Below are 8,346 nucleotides of genomic sequence, written 5' to 3' on the forward strand. Positions count from 1 at the left end.
GAAGAGTATCACTCCTATTACATATGGAAGATAAATGGCCATGTTATAACCCTTTGGGGTCTGCTTCAGAAAGCAGATGCATGAAGAAGTGGGCAGAAAGCTACCTTCACCTACAGGGCTAAATGGCCCACGTGTTGTGTTTTCTCTCAGGTGATGTTAAGCTATTGGAACAGCAAAGGAATAAAGGAAAAAAAAAAAAAAAACAAGACAACAAACAAACAAACAAAAAAAAAACATGCAGCTAGAGCAGAGATGCTCTCCTGATGCTGCTTATTGGGTGGTACTCCAAGCAGGAAGATTTATTCCAAACCTCATGCTGCTCTGTCTGAATTGGGCAGGTATCTGGGTTTAGTCTTTGACCTAGCAGGTTTCATCATTGGGAGAAGCAGACGTGTCTTCCTCCCCAAATCCTTATTTTACCACTCAGGCCTTCCTCTCTTCTTCCTGCTTGGGTGCTAGGACCTCAGACAGGGTACCAGAGGGACACAACAGGCTATGAATGAGGACACGGAGCCAAGCTCTGCTAGCAGTGACTGCAGCCCTTTTCTCCTTGGATCCATGCCAGCTTCTCGGATAAGTCCTATTTTGTGTGAATTCCTTAGACCACCATGGGTCACATATTTTTGATAGGAACAGATAGGAGCTAGGAGCTGTTTGAAGCCACTTTTGCAAACTTTCTATTCCCTGTATGAACCCCTGGACTGCTACAAAAATCTGATTCCAGTAGGCTGAAAACATGCCAGTTGATTCTGCACATCCAGCATCTAATAAATAGTTTATACAAATTCATTTTTAAGCCCGACTGAATATGCTGATTTAACAAATGAGGTTAGATTTAAATTAGTCTTCTGCACAATAAACTGTTTTAAAATGCTTTAAATTATGAATATTTATATTGCTAGTAATTTGAGGTGCTACTAGTATTTTTCTTTAATGGTTAATTATCACAACTAATGTGTTTGAATTATTCTAGAAATCTTTCCATTATTTTTTCTGTAAATATTCATTCCCACACTTACACCTTCTTATTTGATGTTGAGATTGAAGTGAAAAATGATCAGAGCCTTTTAAGGAAAAAAAATCTCCCAACTGCCATTCTACCCGAATAAGCACTAGACCATTTTATTTTAACCAGCTTAACTCCAAATGGTACTTAGGTTTTTCACCCTGTAAGCAGATTTTGGTATGGGTCATGCATTAAAAGATTTGCTGGCAGATAGCAAAAAGAGCCAGACTGTGTGCTAGAAAGTTCCATAAGGCATAAAAAAAGAAGCAATGTTTTCCACAAGCTGTGTTGTAGCAGCTCTTCCAGCTTCAAGGACATTGCTGCATAGCTACCAGTATTACCACTAAGGATTTGCTTGTGGTTCATTTAGTTAAAGATAGGGCATGAGTTTAAAATACAACTATTCCTGAAAACAAACAAACAAACAAATCAAAAACCTCTCATGGGAACACTCATATTCCAATACAAATGTTTTCAAACTTCTCTTTCTGATAACATTAAATCTCATTGAAAGTTATGTCTGCAACCACTGTAAGTATGTATAAGAAATTATTGCTTTCTCTTCCCAGGAACTGAACTACCATCTTCAATTTTAGATAACCATTTTAGGTTGAAAGGCGCAAAATACTCAAAAAAAAAAAAAAACAAGAAAAAAAAACCAAACCGATACAAAGATAACGTCATTGTACTCTAGTCATATCTGAGGTGGTAGAATGTCATAAGAACCGGTTTCAAATTATGTGCAAGAGAATGAACAGAAATGAACAGACGGGTGAGATGGTGGGAAAAAACCCTTCTCTCAAAAACAGAGTCCCCTGGGATGGTTAGCATTAGAAAACACAGACCAGATTTGGTATTTCAAAGATACAAATCTCTCTCATGCTGGAACCATGCGAAACCTCAGTATATAGTGATAACTATTAGTTTCTGAACAGCAAATTTGGGATAGTGCCAGCAGTTTATACAGTGTTGAATATTAAAACAATTCAGTAAAAAAAAAAAAAAGAAAGAAAACAAAAAGAGGAGATGTTATTTATGACCCTTGTATGTTGCTTGTTTCCCTTAGTCTAGATACTCTCTTACCTGCATTTCTGTTTTTACTGCTGAGGACCAGTTTCAGACTGGTATCCCAATACAGGCTGTCACTTTGCTTGTACAATGCTTGCTTGTTGGTAAAGGACCAGAAAGTTTTTCTGGGTGAGAATCAACAAGTAAGCAAGGTTTGCCACTTCTATTTGCCTCTCCTATTGCCAGCTAACTAAACTAAGCTTAATCCTGTGGTATCATATATATTAGTGTGACATGTCCAGAAAACATGACCCATGAGAAAAAAGGCAAGGGAAGGTAAGGCAAGGCAAGGGAAGGGCAAGGGCAAGGGAAAGGCAAGGGAAGGCAAGGAGAGGCGAGGCAAGGCGAGGCAAGGAAAGGCAAGGAAAGGCAAGGAGGGATTGTGAGAATTTATTTGGAAAAGACAACCATGCTACTGTGTACAGGAAGGAATAAAGCATTTTGGGACTGGAAAGGAAAGTAAGGGGTTTAAACTGTAGCAAGGGAGATCCTAATTAGACATTAAGAAAACTTTCCAGTTGTAAAAATAGAGAGGAGCACTAGAACTGGCTGCCTGAGGAAGTCATTATAAAATAATTGATCTTGCTTTTTAGCAGAAGGTTGGGTTAGCTGCCTCATGAGGTGTGTTTAAAATACAGACTTGGGAACGCAGCCCTGGCTGAGGCTGTGGCGATGCTCCCTGAGCCCTGGTGCTGCCGTTAAGGCTGTGGGCGCAAGGGCAGAGGAGCAGAAAGCTCTGTCAGCATCCCTGCTCCAGACAGGCAGGCGACCAGGACTGTGCACACCAACATTTAAATACCAGTCAAGATCCTTTATTTTCAGTATTGCTTTCTGTAAACCTATACCACAAAAAGGCAAAACCACAAAGAGATGTAATTTGCAAGGCTTTGAGAGGAGAATTGATGAGAAGGAAAGCAATAAAAAATTCATCATTCAAATCAACAATAGTGTTGGATCACTTCTAACAAACGTAATGATCCTTAGCTAAATATTCATCAGAATATTTAAACTTAATTTCAAAGTGGCCTGAAACGTATCTGAGTCTTGATCTCCAATTCAGAATTCAGTGTGATCTTAATATCCTGAGGGGAAAATGAAACACTTGCATATAGAACTGGGTGGAAAGGCTTTTCCCCGCTCCAATAAAGTTGTCAAGATTAAAAAAAAAAAATCCTATCCCACGCTGGGATGAATGTCTAAAAGCTTTTCGTAAGAAGAGGGGAAAAAAAAAAAAAAGACAAAGGCAGTAAGAGAGAGACTGATTCTTCTATCATCTCAGAGCAGTCAGCTGAGACCAAAGCTCACCGCAGGGTCTCGCACATCACAGAGGAGTGCATTGGCATAAGGGTTTGACTGATTTGGCCTGACCTTCCCAGGCTCTCCTTTGCACAGAGGAAGGCTGACTGAGTACAGCCAACTAACATGGGAAATCCAAGTTCAAACCTATTTGAACCAAAAGACCAAAGACTTGAACCTTGGTCTGCCATACCTCAGATAAGTGTCTCTGCCATTAAGCTCTTGTGGATTCTAGGTTAAGTTTGATGCCCACCCTCACACTCACCATTTTTCTGCTCTTCTCATCTTCCCTACATGTGCTTACCTTTTATCTACCTTTTCCTCCTGAAACTGGTGCCTCCATGCTGTAGCGGGTCTTATTTGTAGCAAGTTTGCTTTGCTTATGGAAAAAAAAAAACTTCACAAAATCCCAGTTAACTGTATTTGTATCCTAGTAAGGCAAAAACTTTAGCTGTTCAGATATGTTTAAATAGTTGGACAGACAGCTGTAGCCGTGCAGTGCGTGATACACACTCGCACTCCATAAGCCTTCTGCTGTTACCACACAGTGACCGCTGCTGGGTAGATCTAATTTGGAGTCATCTCATCAATCACCTTAAAAGCCATGAAAACTAATTTCCAAACTAAAGCATTTTCAATTCATCTTTCATGTGTCATAAAGATACTTTGAGCTTAAATTTCTTATTATCTGTCTCTTGCCTCCCACCTCTGCAATCACAGCAGTCGTCACTCAGAGGGAGAAAGCTGCAGAAGGCTACATTTTCATAAAGCTATTTGGGATTTTTTTCGTATAGTTCCCCTTAAGAAGTCAGTGGAGGAGACACAGATGAAATCACGGCACAGCAGCTTGAAAATTCAGTCCTGCATGTGAATTTTACTTTGTAAATAAAGAGACTAAGGTGATAAAGGTTGGAAAAGCAATAGGATGGAGACAAGGTTAAAAAATCATGTCCTGTTTTCAGTTGTGTATTTCCATACTTTCTTAATAAAAAGCATATGTCTTAAGTAGATCTCTAACTGATCTCTATTTAGGGACTTCAGGACCTACCAGCATCTTCACATTGCAATGCAGAAGACATCTTTTTACTTTTATATTGCTTCAGAATATTTGAAATTTTTGCAAAAGATGTATAATATAATGCTGAAAGCAGAATTAACTAAAACTACTTACAACAATGCATTCTGTTTATTTTACTTAGCTAATGAAATCCAAAATTGAGAGTCTGGTTGCTGGTAGTCCAGGTCCATAAAAAAGACACATTGAAGTTTTTAGCCTCTGGAAGATTAAATCTGGGACAAAGCTTAGAGTTCTACAAAGTGCCTATGTTTTTTTAGAGAATACTTATCTTTTTGGATAATTCCTGGGTTTTATGTGAAATGTAAAGAAGGCCAATACTGTAAAGAAGATTTTTTTTTTTTGGTCAATATTATCAGGTATTTTTTGGGGGAAGTTCTTTGATACCTTACAGTTTTGCTCTCCTTCCTACTCGCACTAAATTTTTGTTTTCAGTTCTCTCATGCTATGGTACATCAAAGCACTTCAACTTCTTGCTAATTCAGACTGAATAGTATCTATTTCATATCTAATGCTTGATAACATCCCAGTTTAAAACCAAAAGAAAACCACTGCCAGGATAACGCTGGCTACAGGAAAGTCTAAAGTCCAGAATTTTAAAGCAGACATACCACTAAGACCTGTTAATAAACAAAGCATTTCAAATACGCTTAAAAATTACAAACAGGAAAAGCTAAAATGACACACTGGTTTCACTTTGCATTTTATATGCTACCCTCTAGTAGTCTGAATGTACTTATCCTCTCTTCTAAGGTATATACCTTTAATTTAGAGATTCCCATGTTCTTCACAGATAAACCCAATCCCCTGCAGGTGCAATTATTTCAACTAATAGCTCAACTGAGCAGCCAGTGCTGATTCCCAGCATTGACCTGTCCTTTGTCTGGTAGAGAATCTTGCTTCTTTCTTCACAGACAGAGCTAAAGCAATTTTTCACATGGATCAATATTTAATTTTTAGTTTCAGGTTTATTTTGCCCTCCCTCCTCTCCCCCCTCCCCTTTTTTTTTTCTCTATAAGTTGAACTGAGCAGCAAGAAGTGAGGAAAAATCATGAACAGATGATGTATAAGGTTTTAGTTGAATGTGGGCTATATACCACAGCTTTAGAACTTTTCTTTTCACTTTTCTGGCAAATATTTACTTTTGTAGTTGGAAAAAATATGGAGCTGAACATCACCCTAAAGAATTCTTTGGCAAAATGCATGTGCTGTGAGTGTATGTTATTAGAAGCATATTGGTTGGCAGTGATGCTGTTAAAATTTGTTAAGCATTCAGATACTGCCCTATAAATTAAATTGTCTGTCAAGAAAGAATGATTTTTGAAAATAGCTTTGCTAAATAAGGAAAACCTAACCCTCAACATAAACTAGAAAATCCTGTATTCTGAAGTGGAAACTCAAAGGGTAGTATTAAATTCTTCATTACAGGGGAAGTATAAAATTAAAAATAAATAAATAAATATATAATTTAATAATTATGGCATTCACACTTAAAATTGTAAAAAAGCCAAAAAAGGTCATATGAAAGCACTTATTTTCTAAAGATATTTCCAAACTTTCCTACATTAGCTTTACGTTTATCTTCCCTATCAACTTGATATTAAAATTATATCCAGTCATTTCATTTTGGATTAAATTTTAGAAGGCTTATTATTTTAATTTATTTTATTTTATTTTATTTTATTTATTTCATTTTATTTCATTTTATTATTTTGTGCACTCTTGCACGATGCCCAGGCAGGAAGCTGGAAAAAAAAATATATATATATATATATATATTCATATGTGCTTTTGGTTTGTTAAACAATACAACTCATACAGTGGATAGCTGACATTGGAAAAAAATCTTACAAGACATCTGATATAACCCAATGTGATACGAGTCCTTTTGTAAAGCTGAAAATATGCTGCTGAAAGCAACAATTATTACTCATCTATTAATTAGAGTGTATGTATTTTTCTGAGATAAGTATCAATGCACCTTGCTGCTTGTAAGATTGCCCAGCTCGTGGGGAACAAAAGGTAATCCAGGATCTTCCCATAGCATCCAGCAGAAATCACTGAGCCACAAGTGTTCCTGCTGCCATCTCAGGAGCCCCTGCTCCCTGGGGACACAAGGAGCTGCAGGCTGTGCTGAAGCTCACCGATTCCAGGCGAGCAATGAGATGGCTGTGCAGGATGACAGCTGACGCCGTGGGAGGCTGGCAGTGAATAAACCAAACTTCCCAATGCTCCCACGGCTCCGGAGCAAAGACATAAAGTGTTTTGCCATTTGGCCTGAGCCTTCCCTGCATCCTGGTCCTTTGGGGAGGAAAGTTCAGTGATATTATTTTAAAGCGGGTCGACTCAGTGCAGTTCAGGGCTCAGCCGTGTGAGGGGTTGTGCCACCCCAAAGAAGGGCTGCTGCAGAGCCCAGCCCAGAGCTGGTGCAGTGTGGAAAGGAACAAGGCCATGGAGATGTGAAGGAAATATTCTTTCCGACAATATTCTTCTGGATATTTGTTCTCCTTGGACAGTGGGCCCATGGCCTAAGCAAAACTGGATCCATCTGATTGTAAGCATTTTTGCTGAATTAGACTGCACAGGCAGTGAGTGTGGGGACTGACTGGCATCAGGCAGTGTAGGCCTTGTTTCTAAGACAGTCTGGGAAGCTACAAGAAACGAATTTACTTTTTACTTCTGCTTTTTTTCTACTTGGTCTGAGAAAACAAAACTTATAAACAGCTTTCAGACAAGCAGAATGGTCACAAATGTGGTGGTTTCCTCCAGTATGTGCCCGTCTGTCCACCAGCAGCACCTGAGGGCTCCTGGCCCAGCAGAAAGCCCAGTCAACCCTTCCCAACCCAGGGGCAGCTCTTTATCAGCTGGCCATTCAGCCTCTTTCCAAACACATTTCTTCCAGAGATGAGATGTGTGTAACACTGCCCAGCAGCACAGTTTATCTTTTCTTTTCACCCTGGCTATTTTTATTCAGAGCAGTGTTGTGGCTGACAAACATAATGCTTATAACAGGGCGCACAGCAGGGTCTAACCACTCGACCTGAGCTATGCATCTCTCCTTTATGGGAGTGCAGTCAGGTCCATATACAGTATACCATGCATTTGCTGTTGGCTATCATCTTCCTTCATGCACATTTTAACTTGCTAATTACCCTATCCATATGTTACACATGCTCCTAAGCTTCAATTAGTAGCAGCACCTGTTCAATTCCTGCCATATACTTTTTAATATTGTTTGGACATTCAGGGGGATTCACTTCCAGACTAAGACACGTTTGGGGTCTACTTGTGTCCAGGTTCTTGTTATATTAAAAATAGGTCTAGGCAATGAAATGATAGAGCGATTCAATTCAATTCACCATAAAATAGATATCCAGAAGTTCAGTAGCCCAAACAAATGTGTCTAATTACATTTAATCTGCCCTGAAAAGTCTAAGCATTAGCATTTTAATTTGGTTGTGCTTTTGAGGATAGTTTCTTCATTTTCCCTTTCCACCCTTTGGTTCACATCCTGAAACAGTCTTGGAGTACCAGGAGGATTTCTTTCAAATTGGACTCAGCCAGACCACGCACCCCAGGAGCGCTCCTACTCAGCTTTGTTCATTAATGGATGAAGTCCTCATGCCCTCACTAGAACAAATCAGATTTGTGCCCCCTGATAACTGTACAGTTCATATAGCTGGGTTATCAGTACAACTGATAGGTCTGCTATACTACATCACACTGCCTGCCTTGACTGGAGACAGCTCTCCTAGGGGGCTGGTGGGCATGACCCTGGAACTGAAGGTGCTTCACACGTTCCTGGGATAGCAGTGTGAGGCCAGGCAACATTCCCCCCAGTGCAGATAAGGATGGTAGGTAGGCACCTGTGTCGGGAGATCTGAGTCCTGCCGCTAGTGGA

The sequence above is a fragment of the Cygnus atratus genome, chromosome 1 (genome assembly GCF_013377495.2).
Source record: "Cygnus atratus isolate AKBS03 ecotype Queensland, Australia chromosome 1, CAtr_DNAZoo_HiC_assembly, whole genome shotgun sequence".
NCBI classification, from domain to species: domain Eukaryota; kingdom Metazoa; phylum Chordata; class Aves; order Anseriformes; family Anatidae; genus Cygnus; species Cygnus atratus.